Here is an 18,181-nt window from a genome sequence, read left to right as displayed (position 1 = left end):
TACTCTCTTCCTGTTCATGTGTCTGTCTGAATGCCACTTCAAAACTTTGCAAACATTTCAGCTTCTACCACGTCCTGAGCAGCTTCCACCCTCTATGGAAAAAAAAACTTTCCTCATCCATCTCATTTAATTTTTTTTCACTCGCAAACTTAAACCAAGGCGGCATAGTATTTGACATCGCCACATTGGAAAAAAAGGTTACGACTATAAACACTATCCACGCCAATCCTAACGCTATATACCTGCACTAGTTTACCCCACAAAACAATCGACTTGTGTCCAACATCCTTATATTAAACACATTCTCATCAAGGCAACATTCTGGTAAACCATTACTGCACCCCTTCTAAAGCTCCATATGCTTCCTATTGTGTGGCGATGAGAACTATACGCAACATTCCAAACGTGGCCAATCTGATTTCTTATCAATTACAACATGACATGCCAATGTGTCTACTCGATACTGCCACACTCCTTCTTAATCAGTACATCGTGTTGTCTTATGTTTAGGGAGCTATGGATTACCTTTCAAGATCCCTCTGCATATCAATGTTCCCAAGGGTCTGCTCATTTACAGTGTAATTGTCTCTTGCATTTTACTTAAAAAATACATCACCTCACAATTGTCACGATGAAATTCAATTTTCTGTTTCTACATCCAAACATTCCATTTGATCTACACATTTCTGCATCCTTTAAAAACTTCCTCACTTCCCACAATTTCACCAACTATCCGTAATTAGTACATGCCTATTCAAATGTCTTCTGCAAAAGTGCTCATCTGACTGCTGAGAAATTCATCTTAGTCACAGATATAAATTCCAATCAGAAATCGCAGTACTGATCTTTATGAAACATCTCTGGCCACAGAGGTCCAATCAGAAATACACCCCTCCAGTATCTGCTGTCTATTATGACAAACAAAATTTTGTATCCAACTTGCCAACAACCATGGATTCCATGGATTGTGATTTGATCTTTCGGGCCAAACTACCGTGGCATAAGGTTTAATAAAGCCCATGTAGGCACTATCCATAGACTTACACTCAATAATTATCTTTGCCACTTCCTTTGGTTTTCCTTGTAAGAAGATCTGCAACCAAAGGGCATAAAATCCCAGCAAGGGTACACTTATTCAAGATAGAGGTGAGGAGGAATTTCTTCCCTCAAAGAATAGTGAATCTGTGGGAATTTCTTACTGCAGAAGGCTGGTGAGGCTGGGTCATTAAGTATATTTAGAATAACGATGGTCAGAGTTTAATTCATCAGGGAAACAAGGGCTACCTGGAAAATTCAGCAAAGGAGAGTTGGGTATTACCTGATCAGCAATGATCTCGTTGAATAGTGAAATATAATTGTTGGGCCAAACGTCAAATTCCACTCCCACAGCTGAGTGATCTAAATCATGTTTCACCTCGAAAGAAAATGCACAATATTCTGCTTCTCTTTAAACAAAGCTCCTTTTCAAGTAGATTATTAGGCATTTCTCAATACACAAAATTTGATATAGCATGGTCCATTCTCTTAATGGCTCATTGACATGGTATTACTTAAGCTACCTCGTATGCAGTCCAAGATTTCATTACAGCACTGATACTCATCAGTTATTTAGTCAGTATATAATGGACTCAAAACAGTTAAACCAATAGTAAGGCATATAGGAACTTTTGAACAGATAGGGAGGATTGTTGGGTTTTGAAGAGGTTACACAGATCGGGAGTGATGTAGGGACTGGAGGAGATTACACTCATAGGGATTGTTTTAGAGGCTGAACAATGTTAAGCAATAAGGTATCTGCAATGGCAATGCAGGATTCAGCACAATGGATGATGTGGGCCCGAATGAGGTTACATAGATAGCAATAGCTGTAGAATCTAGAAGAGATTGTAATGACTGGAGGAATTCACTCGAATAAAGAAAGTACTAGCGGTAGGCAGAATTAACAAACATGTAAAGAATTGTAGGGGCTGCAAGACGCTACAGAAATTAGAAGTGTTGTATCAACTTGATGGTGTACACAGGCAGGAATGTCGTGGCAATTGGAGCAGCTCACCATGAAAGGGAGGGACACAGAGACATGCAATGTTATAGAATTGGGGAGGTTTGAAATCACTGCAATCATCAGGGACAGCGAGAGAGTTGTATGGTCTGGTGGAGACTGCACAGCTGGGAGAGATATAGGGACTTGATGAGGTTGTACATGCAAGTACGCTTGTTGGGACTGAAGATGGGAACAGAAATAGAGAGAACTGTGGGGGGTTACGGAGACATGGAGGGTGGTGGTTGGAAGTTCCTATTAGAGGGATTTTTATTGGTACTGCAAACCATGCCAGAGATAGGGAGGTTTGAAGGGGTTGGAGCCGTTTACAGAGGCAGTGAGAAATATAGCAATTGGACGATACAGAGACGGTGGGGCCTGTAGGAGATACTAGAAATTGGAAGGACTGTAGATGCTGGAAGTGTACACAACCAAGGTGGATTGCAAGAACGTGAGGAGTTTACAGAGGTAGGGAAATTGGAGCATTCTCAGTAATTAGTGGTTCGGAGTACTGTCCAGACTGGGGGAGGTTTCAGAATGGGAGAGGCACCGAGAAACAGGAAAAGGTTGCAGAAAATAGAGGAACACAAACATGTCACTCCGATGCTGTGCCAATGAGGGTCATCAGGATGATATTTGTCCCCATTAAACTGGACAGATCCTCAGCGGGATGGGCCGGGTGGATGCTGAAGGGATGTTTCCTTCCTCTTATGGGAGAGAGACAAACAAGAAGACTCCATTTGACAGAGATAGAGAGGGGAAAACTCATCTTGTTTTCAGTGGCTCAAACCGACTTCATGTTTGTTCACACACAGTTCAAAGGAATACAATGAGATAGCAAAGAGCAAGGTCGTTTGGGACTGTAGGAGATATGAGGCGAAGGCCAGGTTGGAAAGCCAAGGGGGAGTGAGAGGAAAGGGAGATGTTCAACAGCTGGAAGGGTTTACAGGAAGTGGACACCGTCAGGATTGGAGAACATGACACGCTCACTCATGAGATGGAGGTAACCATATGGCATAAGGTCAAACATAACAGGATGATTCTAAGCTCTGACCTGTCATTTACTCAGTGAGCTTCTCTCACCCAGTTTAGTGCCCAAGCCCCACGTGCAAACAGCATGGGATTGCCCAGCTCCTGGTGCTCAGAGCCCCGTGCACTCACCCCTTAACACACGGTAGGTAGTTACACACCTATACATTCTCCAGAAACACTGCGCCCTCGCCGACATAAACTGGTAAATTCACACTCTACCAACCAAAGACCATCGGCACTCCGTGGATATTCCTCTGAGTGACAGTCTTCTTCGAACAGCAGAATCCACGAAATTCCTCTGCATGTGTCAGAGTTAATGATAAAAGTTTCATTCTCTCAAAAACGGAAACTCCCCATTCCTGCATCTCACAAAACTGTCAATTAAAAAATAATGAAAAAATAAAGAGCATTCCGACTGAAGGTTTTTGAGGTGAGCTCTGGTAAGTCATGCAGATCTGGAAGTCATATAGAAGTACCATGTTAGTATCAGGTACAAAGATAGAATGGGCAAATAGATTCGCATCTGAACCCACATATCCCAGCCTGGAATCTGTAGCTGTGCTCACCCATTCCAGTAAAGATCTCCAGAACTGGGACAACAAGATCGGCTGAACGATCCGATCCAAAAAGATCTCTGTTCAAATTGTGACATCCTTCACGTTCCACAACCTATGCCCTGTCTCACCTTGCAGGTTCTAAGAATTCTGTTACCTTTAACCTTCTGAGAATCCACGTCCTTTCCAGCATTTGTATCATTCTCCCTTCTTACCTCCATAACATGGTCCGCATGCTGCAACTCTTCCTTCCCCTGCAATATTCTCTAGAAGGGGACTGGAGAGTGTTGGGGGCTACAGAGATAGGGAGAGATATCAGAATGGAAGGATTTTGCAGGTATTAGGAATATTTAAGTGGCAAAAGAGACTTCAATGATTTTGAGGGTTGCTGCGAATAAAGGAGGAAGGAGGAAGGGAGGGACCTGAGGAGGTGACACAGTTCATGAGTGTTTTGGGACTAGAGGAATTTACCATATAGGGAGGGTTTAAGATTGAAGGATTCTGCAAGAAACCTTTACAGTGTTTAAGTCAGGATTCCTGGCAGTGTGGAGGAACAAGCAGATCTCGGGGTCCACATCCATCGATCACTCTAGCTTATAGGGTTGACTTTCCTCAACAAGAGGATTGTGTTTACGAGCTGCGAGGTTATGCTACAGCTCGAGAGAGCACTGGTTAGACCACGTTTGGAATATTGTGTTCAGTTCTGGTTGCCACATTGTGTGGAAAATATGAACACTTTCGAGAGGGTGCAGATGTCTTTTGCCAAGATGCTGCCTGGACTGGAGGGCATGTCTTATGAAGGAACTGTTGATGATGCCAGGCCTTTTCTCAGTGGAGCAAAGAAGGAAGAGTAGTAATTTGATAGGGGTAATGAGAGGCATAGAGAGAGTAGATAGCCAGAGACCTCTTCCCATAGCAGAAATGGCTGTCGCAAGGGGACATAAGTTTAAGGTAATTGAAAGTTTAGCTGAGATGATAGATGTAGCTGCTTTGCACAGAGAGTGGTGGGTGTGTGGAATGCACTGACAGCGGTAATAGATTCAAATACATTGGGGGCATTTAATCAACTCTTCGATCGGCACACGCATGACAATGAAATTAATGGTCTGTAGGTTACTTTAATCTTACAGTAGGATTAAAGGTCAGCACAATATCGACGGCTGGAGGGCCGGTTGCGTGCTGTATTGTTCTATGTTTGAAATAGGGAGAATCACAATGACAGGAAGAGGTTTCGGAAAGTTGGAGACAATTGGGTCTGAATGAAGGCACACGACTAGGAAGGCTTGCTCGGATTGTGGGAGGTAACAGAGACAGCAATGGGCTGATCTGGAGCAGACGACCCAGACTGGGAGAGTTGTGGAGACTGGAGGTGGTTTCACAGGAATGGAGGACCACACAGCCACATGAGGTTACAGAAATGTGGCGAGCTGTAGGACGCACAGGTGTTCATGGAAATGGGGAGATTGGGAGGGATGGATCATTTTTCAGGGATAAGGGTTTTGGTAGGACAGGGCTGGTTTACACAGGCAGGGACTGTTTAGGGAATGAAGTAGATTAGAGAGATAGTGTGATTTGTATAGACTAGAAGAACAAACAAACATGTGGAGGGTAGTTTGGACTGAACATGTTTCTTGACATAGGAAAGCTTATGTTCTGCCAGTTATTTAGATGTAGAGGGTGTGGCCTCGAACAGTTTTTTTTCCCCAGGAGATAAGTACAGCAATTTTGGTTGGACACAGTTTTACAGATAAGGGAGATTAGTAACCTCCTCCAATTTAGTCAAAGTGGGTAGGTTTGCAGTGGAGGGTGACGTTTACACAGATAAGTGTGTAAGAGCTGGAAAAGGTTATGGAGATGAGTAGATAAATGGAGAGATTGGAGGATCTTACGTTGACGGCGGGGTGCTAATGACGGGAGGATGTTACACAGAGAGTGAGTCTTTTCGGAATTGGATCAAGAGAGTCACAGGCATTTGAGTGAGGTCGACAGATCACGAGTGTTACAGAGACCTGAGTGGATTGTAGGGACTTCACGTATTGATCGTGTCTATGAGTGGAAGAGGTTACATAGATATGGATAGCTTAAAGCTTTCTTTTTTTTCCCTGAACAGGGCCTCAACGTCCTCCATCAGCCAGGAACTTCTCAACTTGCCAGCTTTTCCCTTCACGCTAACAGGGACGTATTGGCCCTTGATTCCTCATATTACACCTTTAAAAGACCTCTATTTGCCAGTAGTTCCATTTCTTTCAAAATGATTCAGCCAACCGATGGCAGTTTATAATGCGGAGTTGCTGGTATTCGACTGGAGTCGGCAAAGTTAAAAATTAATGTACACCAGGTTACAGTCCAACAGATTTATTTGGAGGCACGAGCTTTTGGGGCGCGCATCTTCATCAGGTGGTTGTGGTGCACGAGGGAACCGTAAAGGCAACATGTCCAGTGAATACTGATCAATCGATATCATGAGTTTGATGAATAAATTAGAGTGCAGTAAAAATCAGGTGAAGCCCTTCACAAGTATAGAGAGTGCAAGGGGACTGTGGAAAATGCGGGGCAAACAATGGCCATGAAATACATTTTGCAGACACGATTGCAGAAATGCCACAAGGTATTTCATCAGTATAATTAAAGGAGGAGGATGCCTCGATGAAGAGTGGGGCCTGTTAGAAACAAAAGGGATAATCTGCATGGAGCCAGGGGAAGAAGGTGAGATCGTCAATGAATACGTCTTATCTGTATTCACTCAGGTGAAAGACGTTGTAGTCGGGATTTCAGTCGGGATGGTAAGGTTCTAGAAAATATTAATATCAATAAGGAGGTGGTATTAAATGTTTTCACAGGCATAAAGTTGGAAATATCCCCAGTGCCCAATGAAATGTATCCAGAATGCTATGGGACGAAAGGGAGGAATTTTATGGGGCAAAGGTGGGTATATTTAATACTTTGCTGGCCACAGGTGAAGTGCCAAATTACTTGATGACAGCTAATGTCGTTGTTTTGTTCAAGAAACGCAGCAGGAATATGCCAGGTAATTATACAACCAATAGTCTGAGAGCAGTGGGAGGAAAATTAGTATAAACAATTCTGCGGTGCAGGATGAAACAACACTGGAAAGGTAGGGGTCGGTTAGAGATAGTCAGCATGAATTTGACAGAGGAAGGTCCTGTCTGATAAATTCAGCTGAGACATCTTTGAAATTACAGTTGAAAATATTGACGAGGACAGAGACTCCAGTACGGCCTTTGACAATGTCCCACTTGGAAGGCTTCTCCAAAAGGGAAGAGCCGATGGGATACAAGTCAAGTTGGTAAATTGGATCCAAAATTGGTGGAGGGATATTTATGTGTTGAAATTCTTTCACCAATTGCTGTTCGTCTGGCATCTATTCAGGAAACATTGCTGTTTATTATATGCATTAATAAATTGGATGCTAACCACAAGGTATCGTTAGCAAGTTTGCTGATGACATGAAAAGTGAGGTGCTGTTCACAGTGAAGCGGATGGTGTCAGGATACAGCCTGATTGTTGAGGCTGGGATAGAACTCAAGGGAATAATTTAAATAGACAAGGCAGGCACGAACACAGCAGAAAACGAAGAAAACTCATCAATTAAACTGCAATTACTTAGATGTAAAATGCCTGCAATTCAGGCAGATGAAGTCACCACATGGATGGGAACATGGGACTGGAATATCAAAGGAATTACAGAACTACAGCTGAGGTAGGGACAGCCAAGCAGCTCAATGTTCCGGAATAAATCTGAAGGAAAAGAAGAGAAGATAAGAGACGTGGTGGAGTGGAGTTTTTGATCAGTGAAAACATCACTGCAGCACTTCGAGGGGATATTCCTGTGGACCATCCAGTGAAGCTATATTAATGAAATGGCGAAATAAGCATGAGTCATCACTTTGATATGACTGTATTACAGGCCCTCAACAGTCAGCGGGAAATTGAACAGCAAATATGTCTTGAGATCTCAGGTATGTGTAAGTATGATAGGATTGTAATGGTCGGGGATTGTAACTTTGCAAACCTCCACTGGCACTGCCAGCGTGTTCAGAGCTTGGATGGGTTGGATTTGTTCGGCGTATTCAAGTAACAAGGTAGGGAAAGGGTCTGAAGTGTTAGTGGGGAAAATAGCTATGGAAAGGGACTGGTGTGCTCCACAAGTGCAAGATCAAAATTGCCCTTGCTTCAATCCAGAAGGTATTAGACAAGACATTCAAACATTGATCCATGGAGGCTATTAGCAGGTAAAGGACGTCTGGCAAGTGGGATGCTTTCAAAAGAGAGAGAAAATGAGAGTTCAGGGCAAGCATATTCCTTTTAGTGAGAAGGACAATGCTGACACAAGTAGGAAACACTGAATGAATAGTGATATCGAGGCTCCGGCCAAGAAAAAAAGGGGTAAATGTGATATATTGCCAGCTGGGTTAAGTCAATCCCTTAAAAAACTTTACTGGTGTAGTAATACACGGAAATCAGGAGGGTCCAAAGGGGACCTGAGAGAGCTTTGGCAGATAACCCTAAGCAAATTCCAAAGGGATTCTGCATGAATATGAACAACAGAAGATGAACTTGGCACCGGATGTGACCCCTGAAAGACCAATGGGAACGACTATTAATGGGTAAGATCCTAAAAGAAAATTTCACGTCAGAACTTACTGTGGCGAAAGACTGGTGAATGTGGATATAAACAGTGATGTATTCAAAGCAGTTTACATTGGAGGACAGGAGGTGCTGGATGTTTTAAAACGCATTCAAAATAGACGAACACCTGGGAACTTATTAAGTGTGTTCAAGGACATTGTGTGAAGCCAGGGAATCACTTACTGCCACGGGTGGTGACCTGGAAGCCTGGAGGGTGACTAAGCTGCCAGTAATACATAAAAGCTCTGAGGGAAAGCGATGTACAGAAACACCAATTAGCTTGATGTCAGTGGTGTGAATGTTGTTGGAAGCGATTCCGAGGTACAGAACTTGCATGCATTTGGAAAGGCAACGATTGATCAGGGAGAGTCAGCACAACTTTGTGCGTAAAAATAGTGTCTCTCTGACTTGACTGATTTTGTTGAGGTGATGACCAAAAAGATTGATGAAGACAGAGCAGTAAACGTTGCCTATTCTGTTTACAGCAAGCCCTTTGACAGGGTGTTGTTGGGTAGAACGGTTAGTAGTGGGTACAAAATTGGCTTGAGAACAGGAGACAGAGGTTGGAGAGAGCAGGTTGTGGAGGCCTGTGTCCCGCGGTGTGCCATAAGGAGCAGTGCTATGTCCACTGTTGTGTATCATTTAAACAAACAATTCATTGTTAATCACATTGTGGATAACAGAATTAGTGTTATAGTGAGCAGTGAATGCAGTTATCGAAAGGGACCAGTGGGATAAGCAATGAATAAAGGAGTTGAATTCAGTTGTTGGATTTTGTTAAAACAAACCAGGGAGGACTCACACTGTTAATGGTTGGGCCCTGGGCAGTGTTGTTGAACAGAGAGAGACCAAGGGGTGTAGTTATATTGTTCCTTTGAAGTGGCATCAGAAGCGGACAGGATGGTGAAAGAAGCATTTGGTACACCTGCCCTCACGGGTCAGACATTTGAGTACATGAGTTGGTAAATCATGCTACGGCTGTACAAGACATTGCTGGGTCTCAATTCGGAGTACTGTGTCGACTTCTGATCATCCTGCTTTAGGAAACTTTTTTCTGAAACTGTAAACGAAGCAAATATTGACAAAGATGTTACTGATACAGGAGGGTTTGACTAACAAGGAGCGGCTGGAAAAACTGGAAAGCAAAACGGGGGGATGAGACAGCTTTGGCAGATAAGATTAAGGAAAATCCAAAGAGATTCTACAGAATGTATGTACAAACAAGTAGTTAGAGAGACAACAGACCCCTCGATGATCAATGACGCCATCCATGTGTGCAACGACAGGAGATGGGCGAAAGCCTCAATGAATATTTTATGACAGAACATCCTGTGGACCAAGACTTGGAAACAAAGGGAAAGCAATTTTCTTTAAAAAGGGTCCGCATTACGGAAGCGGTTGTGTTGCAGGTTTTACAACACAAAGGTAGAGAAAGCCCAAGGTATTGAACAAGTGTATCAAAGAACATTGTGGCAAAGTCGTGGTGGGGACTCGAGCAGAGATATTGATATGGTTGTCCTTCCTAATTGCATTGGGCATCGATAGCCGATGGTTGTCCTTATAAAGATTTATAATACCATGAGGGGAATGCGTAAGGTGAACAACCAAAGACTTTACCCCAGTTTGGGGAGACCATAGCTGGTGGGTATGAATATGAGGTGAGCGAGGATATTGGCAATAGGGATTGGAGGAGAACATTTTCCACACAGAGAATGGTGGACGTACTGAATGAGCTGCCAGGGGAATTGGTAGAGAAAACTACTGTGCCAACAGTAAAAGACATTAGGGCAGACACATGGAAAGGAGAAGGTTTAAGGGATATGGGCCAGATGCAGCAAATGCGACTTGTTCAGTTGAGGAACAGTAGTTGTCACAGAGAAGTTGGATGCGTTGTTTCTGTGCTGTATGACTCTGTCGTTAGTCATTGGAGGAGTGTAGACAGTGAAGCAAGTTACAGCAATAGAGATGGTAATCTGGTTTTCGGTACGTTTCGTGGGGGCGGCACGGTGACATAACAGTGCTAGGGACCCGGGTTTGATACCAGCCTCGTGTGATTGCCTCTGTAGAGTTTGCACTTTCTCCCTGGGTCTGTGTGGCATTGCTCCGGTTTCCTCCCACAGCCCAAAGATGTGCAGGTTCGATGAATTGGCTGTGTATTTGTAGGTTGCCCAAGATATGTAAGTGAGGTGCATTAGTCAGGGGTAAATATAAGTTCAGCGGAATGTGTCTTGGTGGGTTAGTCTTCCGAGTGTCATGTGGAATGGTTGGGTTGAAAAGCCGGTTTTCACACTGTAAAGATTTTGTTCAAAAAGATGTGGAGGCACTACAGGAATAAAGGAGATTACAGGGACAGGAACTGTTAGAGGAAATTAAAAGAAAATGAAGACATTGGTCTGCAAGACATGCCATAGACACAGTGTTGAAGGGGGAACACGGAACAGAAAGATCCCAGGCAGCATTCCATCCCTCTCGTGGGATGCCTGCTTTCCCCTCTGTCCACGAAGACAGAATAGGCTTGGATTGATAAGTGTGGCACTCCCTATGGTGTCCCAGTGCCACAACAACTTACAGTATTGGTGGTGATTTAGCCTCGGGTGGGTTTGTACTGTGCTTCCCCTCCAGCACTGTATGTAAGTCATACCTTGTTAGCTGATGTTTCCAACCCTTTCATTGCTCTCTGCTCTGTTCAACGTGAGCGATCTTAATTCGCTCCAGGATTTATTAAAGGCTCCAGATCTCCCTGCCCTTTGTCTCCCTGGCTGACCAAACATCTTCAATGTGGCGATGGACAAGACACCCAGCAGTTTGGAAGTTTATTCAGTCACGCACTTCCTGAGTACCTATAGGAGACAGAGAAATAGACAGAATGCCAAATTAGACTGATGTAGTGAGAGTTGCACATGAATAATGGTACTGTGCCCGACAGAGTTCTGGAAAATCCCAGTCCCCATCCCTATCCTGTGTTGCCTCGTCTCTCTGGAGTGGAGAATCCTGTTGGCTCAGGATCTGGAGTACCTGCAAGAGCGAGAGGCGCTGACAGAGGCGATAATGAGACCCTCACAGTGAGGGATACCACATGGAGAGATACTGAGTTACAGTACCAGATTTCAGCATGATTTCACAATCAAGCAATTGGGTATTGAAGAACGGGTTTTGCTTTTTGGTACACTGGTATCAGCGCTTGGGGATGAGCAAACAGTGTGCAGGCGAAGTGATGATCTAGTGGTCTGATCGCCAGAGCATGTTTCCAAAACCACAGATAATGTTGCATTTTGAATCCAGTTCACTAGCTCCACTTGAATGCCATATCCTTTTATGTTGACCAGAACTCATTATCCAGTTTACCATTCGGAACGTAGAACACAGAACAGTACAGCACAAGACCCATCAGCCCCTCACATCATGCAAACCTTTTATCCGACTGTACGATCAAACTAATCGATATTTCCTTCATTTTACTATCATTTATGTGCCTATTCAAGAGTGCACTAAATGTCCCACATGTATTTGAATCTCATCTCCTACCACCACTGACAGTGCATTGCACGCACCTGGCACGCTATGCGTAAAGAACCTACCACTGAAATCTCCCCTTAACCATCGTCCAATCACCTTATCATTGTGCCCCCTCATAATAGCCATTTCTGCCATGGGAAAAAAAGTCTCTCACTATTCACTCTATCTATGCCTCACATCATCTCCGAATCATGACATCTTCTTGTTCACCTCAACCAAGTCGCTCCTCAGCCTTCATCTCTCCAATCAGAAAAGCCTAGTCTCCTCAACCTTTCTTCATAAGTCACGCTCTCTAGTACAGGCAGCAGCTCTCTAAATCTCCTCTGTACCCCCTCTAAAGATTCCACATCCGTCCTGTAATGAGAGGACCAGAACTGAACACAGTATCTAAGTGTGGTATAACCAGAACTCGATAGAGTTGCAGCATGACCTCACGGCTTTAAAACTCAATTTCCCAGCTAATAAAAGCCAGAACAACATAGTCTTTCTCAACAACCATGTCAGCTTGCGTGGCAACTTTGAGGTATCTATGGATATGGACCCCAAGGCTCCTCTGTTAAGGTACACTACACTGTACTCTGAATTCAAGCTCAACATTCCAAAATGAATCGTTTCACACTTTTCCAATTTGTGCCCCATCTGCCACTTCTCAGCCCAGTTCCGCATTCTGTCAATATCCCGTTGCAACCTGCAATGGATCTCCGCACTGGCCACCACTCCACCAAACTTCGTTTCATTTGCAAACTTACTAACCCAATCTTCCACACCTATATCCAAGTCATTTCTAAAAATCGCAAAGCGGAGATGTCCTGGAAACAGTCTCATGGGTCTGTAATTTCCTGGCTTTTCCCTGCAGCCCTTAAGTGATGGAATGGCATTAGCCGCCCTCCAGTCCTCCGGCACCTCACTGTGTCTGTTGATAGCATACATATTTCTGTTAGGGACACTGCAATCTCTTCCCTAGCTTCCCACAATAGTCTAGGATCGACCTAATGAGCTACGGAGGATTGATCTGCCTGTATTTGTTTTAAGATTCCAGCGCTTTCTCTTTTCTGTGGAGAATTCTTTCCAAGACATCACTATTTATTTCCCCAAGTTCCCGAGCTTCCATGTCTTTCTCCACAGTAAATTCTGACGATAACTTTTCTTGTTTAATATCGCACCCACCCCCTCTGCTTCCACTCATAGAGGAAATTACTGATAATGAAGGAGTCCTATTCTCGACGAATTTACTCTTTAGGCATTATTGAAACATGAATAAAGGCTTCTGAAAATCCAAATAAAACATATGCCCCATACCACCACACCCCTCTTCAGCCTTATCTACTCTGCCATTTATATCCACACAAACAAACAAAATCCAACAGGCTCAATAACAAATTCTCGTTTATAAAAAAAAACTCTTCCTAAGTTTCTAATTATTGTTTATTGACATATCCTTCCTAACACATTTCAGCTCACGATTTACTGTCAGGCTTACACTATTTGATTTCAGACTTGCAGAAGAAAGGCTTGTGGGAGTTCTTGTTTATCCATCTGAAAAAGGTAGCTTTCAGAGTCAGCAGTTAATTACAAAGGGAATGGAGTTCAAGCAGAAGGAGGTCTTGCCACAACTATACAAGGTACGAGTCCGACCACACCCAGAATGTTATAAACTGTATCAGTACCATAAGGAAAGATATTGTCGCATTGGAAATAGGCCATAGAAGGTTCATTCGGCTGATCCTGGGAATGGAGGGATTCTTTAAATGAGAAGAGGTGGTGTAGATTGAGGTTGAACACATTGAATTTTAGATAAAATGAGAGAGAAATTGAATGAAGCATCCACGATTCAGGGTAAATGCTGGGAAGTTAGAAAACCGAACACTACAGCACAGCAATCGGCCCTTTGGCTCACTATGACTGTACCGACCATGACCATGACTCAACTGATACCATCTGCCTGTACATGATCCATATCCCTCTATTCTCTGCCTGCTCATGTGTCTGTCTAAATGTCACTTCAAAACGTTACTCACATTTCTGCTTTTTTGACCTCTCTCAGTAAATTTCACTGTCTCTGTTAAAAAAAAACTTGCCTCACATATCTCGTTTAAAATTTCTCTTTCTCACCTTAAAACGACACGCTCTCGTATTTGAAGCATACACATTGGAAAACAGATCCTGACTATCCACGATATCTGTCCATGACCTAATATTGTATCCCTGTATCTGATCGCCTCTAAACCTCTGATACTCTCGCAAAGCAATCCAACGTTGTTGAATTTCCTCTTACACCAAACATACACTTTAAAAAACCGAACATATGTACAATGCTGATCAACCCCTTTTTTTCATCTTCTCCAACACTTCACATCCTTCCTGTTGTGTGGAGATGAGAGCTGCACACAGTACCCCAAATGTGCCCAAACAAACATTTTATACAATTATAACATAAAGTGCAAACCACTATACCCATAGTTGTGACCGGCAAAGGGAAGTGTTCAATTTGCTTTCTTTCCCATAGGGAACACTTCTGTTGCCATTTTCAAGGAATTACTGACTTGCACCAAGATAATTCTGTACATCAATGTCCTTCAGTATCCTATTTTTTCTTGAATTTGTCATCCTAAACTCCATCATCTGACACATTTCCAGATTAAACTCAATTCGCCATTTCTCTGCACATCTTTCCAACTAATCTGTAACCTCCTGCAACCTTGATATCCTTGCATATTCACCCAAACTCCACCAATTTTCATGTCATCTGCAATAATTATCTTTGTCACTGCTTTTTATTTCACGTTTGAGAGAATCTGTAACCAGAGGACATGAAATCCCAGCAAGTGCTCACCCATTTAAGATGGAGAAGAGGAGGATCGTCTTCACTCAGAGGGTAATTACCATGCAGGAATTCCTTATGACAGACGGCTGTCAAGGCAGGGTCATTGAAAATATTTACAGCAGAGATGGTCAGATTTTAATAAATCAGCGGAACAATAGTTTTGTGGAAAAGGCAGGACTGTAGAGTTGAGGATCATCAGATCTGCCAGGATCCCATTGAAAGGCAGAGCATACACAAATGGTGTAATTCTACTCCTACGTCTCATGACCTGAACTCTCGTGGCTTCTTGATATGAATGAGAAAACCATCTCGTACACAATCCAGGATTCTATCCATTACAGCAGTCACACTCAATAGTTATCCAGTCGTCATGGAGACCACTGTCATGCATCGTTGCAGTACAGCCCTTGCTGCAAGTACATTCAGTGTCCTGACTGTATCTATATTTATATTACATTCACTGTCTGGTGCCTATAAAGGAATCTGCGTTTTGGCAAATGTCAGGAGACATTCCTTAGTTGGGGGAGTGGAAATGAACGGTGGGTAAAGGTTACAGGGATAGGGAGGCTTACAGGGGCTCGAGGACGCTATCATTTAGCAGAGGTACATCTAGTCAAGAATGTCAGTGGACAAAGGAGTTTGGGGACTAGAGGAATTCACAGAAGTAGAGGGAGCTGGATTAAATTCTAAACATAGGGATAGGGATGGATATAGAGAGAGGCAGGCAAACTGAGTGGCACATACAGGGGTGCTTCAGGGCGAAGAGTATTGTACATACTATTGAGATATGGAAAATTGTAGTGAATGAAGTTGTTCACTGATATAAGAAGGCTTCTCGGTTGTGGAGTCTGTTTGGATAGAAAGGCAATGGAGGATGCCATGTTGCTGGTTTGGAGAAATTTCGAAAAATGGGAGTGTTGGACAAATTGAGAGAGCTTCCTGTTTTGAGGAGGTTAGTGGGGTGAATTTGAAATAGGTTAGTTTCTAAGAATTAGAGAAGAATAAGACGATTACAGGTGGATTTAGAGACTACATGAGCTAGCATTGAATGTGAGTCTTATAGGAACTGGAGAGTCACAAAGATTGGGGTTGCTGCCATGATCGGGAAATTGGTAGGTATTCAACGGATTACCCAACAAAGGAAGATTAAAGGGGCTCCATAGAAGCTTAATAGGACTGGATGACCGAATTAATTAATTAGATCATTTCTACAGTGAAACCTTTTTCCCTCGGATAGCGATGCCGTGCTGGAAGGGTAATAGATATAGAACAGATGGCAGACGTAGTTTCTTTACTCATGGTTGTAGGGGCGTCGAATCAATTGCCTGCAATAGTAGTCGTCTCACCAAATTTATGGGCATTTAAATGGTCATTGGATAAGCATATGGACGAGAAAAGAATAGTGTTGATAAGATGGGCTTCAGGTTGTTTCCATAGGTTGGCGCAACATTGATGGCAGAAGGGCCTGAACTGTGCTGTCACATTCTATGTTCTAGACGGCATGAATATGAGGTGGGAGAGGAAAGGCTTAAAAGGGATTGTAGGAGAACATTTTTCACATAGTGTGTAGTGCATGTATGGAATGAACATCTGGGGAAGTGGTAGAGAAAAGCACAATAACAACATGTAAAAGACATTTGTGCAGGTACATGGAGTGGAGAAGGTTTGAAGAAATATGGGATCAAATTCAGGTGAATGCGAGTTGTTAGGGGACTCTGGTCAGCATGGCCTAGTTGGATCGAAGGAACCGTTACTGTGCTTCAGCGAGAGAGAGAGAGACAGATATTTGCTTCATGCTATATTGGTATAACTGGTCAGGAATGAGCAACCTGTGAGCATGCGAGGTGATGGCCTCATGGTATCACTGCAAGACCATATATCCAAAACCTCAGCTCATGTTCAGTGGAGACAGGTTTGAAATGGTGGAATTTGAAATCAATAATTTTTAAAAATGCAATCAACAATCCATAAGTAACTACGAAACCATTGCAGATGGACAAAAAAGTCCTTTGTACATGAATAAAGCACTTCTCGTTCAGAGAAAGACATCTGCCATTCTCATGTGGTCTGCATGACATGTCAACAGCAAAGTGTTTGCCTTTTAATTGCCCTCTGAGATGGCAGAGCAAGGCACTCATTCAAGCGAAGCTAGGACTGGGCAAGATATCAGGTCAGCCAGAGACACACACAACCCATGAGTAAATAGTAATTATACCGTTGGACTAGGACTAATGGAACGGTGTTTGGTTCGGTACCTTGGCCAATCATGTCAGTAGGTTTAAGGAAAGGGGTAAAGCTGACATGGAGGATGTACGGACAGGGTTCAGGTGAAAGGTGCTTTCCAAATCCAAACAGAAAAGGTGAAGCATTGGAACAGCACAAGGATGGGACTGAAGACAATCAGAAAGAAACAGGAATGGACAGAGTTTAACTAAAACGGGACATCAGGGAATCGGTTTGTGACAGGAAATTGTGGGAAAAGTTAAATAATATATTTTTTTGGAATGGACAAAGTATCTCCGTAAGGATTTGCGATACAGACATAAATGGAGTTTAGACACCAGAGAGAAATGGTTACAGGGCGAAAGAGAGGTGGGACATTAATATGCGACTGGACACAATCCTGTAGCATCTAAGGCAGAATAGGAAAACAGGGTTGGGTAACGCTGACAGTAATGGGTAACAAAGACATTAACAAGAACGCCTTTGACCTCACATCATGAAATAGAGTCATCCTGAAAGTAACTTCTGCATACTACTTGCCAAGGACACAAGCAGCAGAACAGTTGTAGCCACCTAACAGCATTTCATTGCTCATCACTGCATTAAACAGGCTAAACCGTTTGGTTTCTGACTGACTGCACAAAGAGTAATGGGAATCCTTGTGGATCAACCTGAAAAAGATAACTTTAAGGTCAGCAGGCAATAAAGAATGCAAATCAAATGCCGACATTTATTACAAAGGGAATGGAGTCTAGAAATAGGGAGGTCTTGCTAAAACTATACAAGGTACAAGTCAGACCACACGTAGAATATTATGAACAGCATGAGTGCCATAAGGAAAGATATTACTGCATTGGACGGGAGGCCAGAAAAGTTTGATTCGGCTGATGTTAGAACGGGCGGATTTTAAAAAGAGAAGAGATGGATTGATTGAGCTTGACTTCATTGGAATTTCGAAGAACGAAGAAGAAATTGAATGAAACATCCAACATTCTGAGCGGCTTTGCCAGGGTGGTTACTGGGAAATTAGAAAATAGAACGGTACAGCATAGCAACAGGCCCTTCGGCCAACCATGGCTTTGCTGTACATGATGCTATTCTAAACTAATCCCTTTGGCCTACACACGGTCCATATCCCTCTATCCCTACCTGTTCACATCTCTGTCTAAATGCCAAGATAAAACTTAGCTCACATTTTCCGCTTCGACTAACTCCCTTCATATCATTCACTCTCTGTGTAAAACAATACCTGCTTCGAACAGTTCTTTTAAACTTTCCCCAACTCCGCTTAATCCTATGCATATTTGAATTTGATTCGCCTACACTGGAAAATATTTTCTGACA

Source organism: Chiloscyllium punctatum, chromosome 47 (assembly GCF_047496795.1).
Source record: "Chiloscyllium punctatum isolate Juve2018m chromosome 47, sChiPun1.3, whole genome shotgun sequence".
NCBI classification, from domain to species: Eukaryota; Metazoa; Chordata; class Chondrichthyes; order Orectolobiformes; family Hemiscylliidae; genus Chiloscyllium; species Chiloscyllium punctatum.
This window is presented reverse-complemented; position numbering follows the sequence as displayed.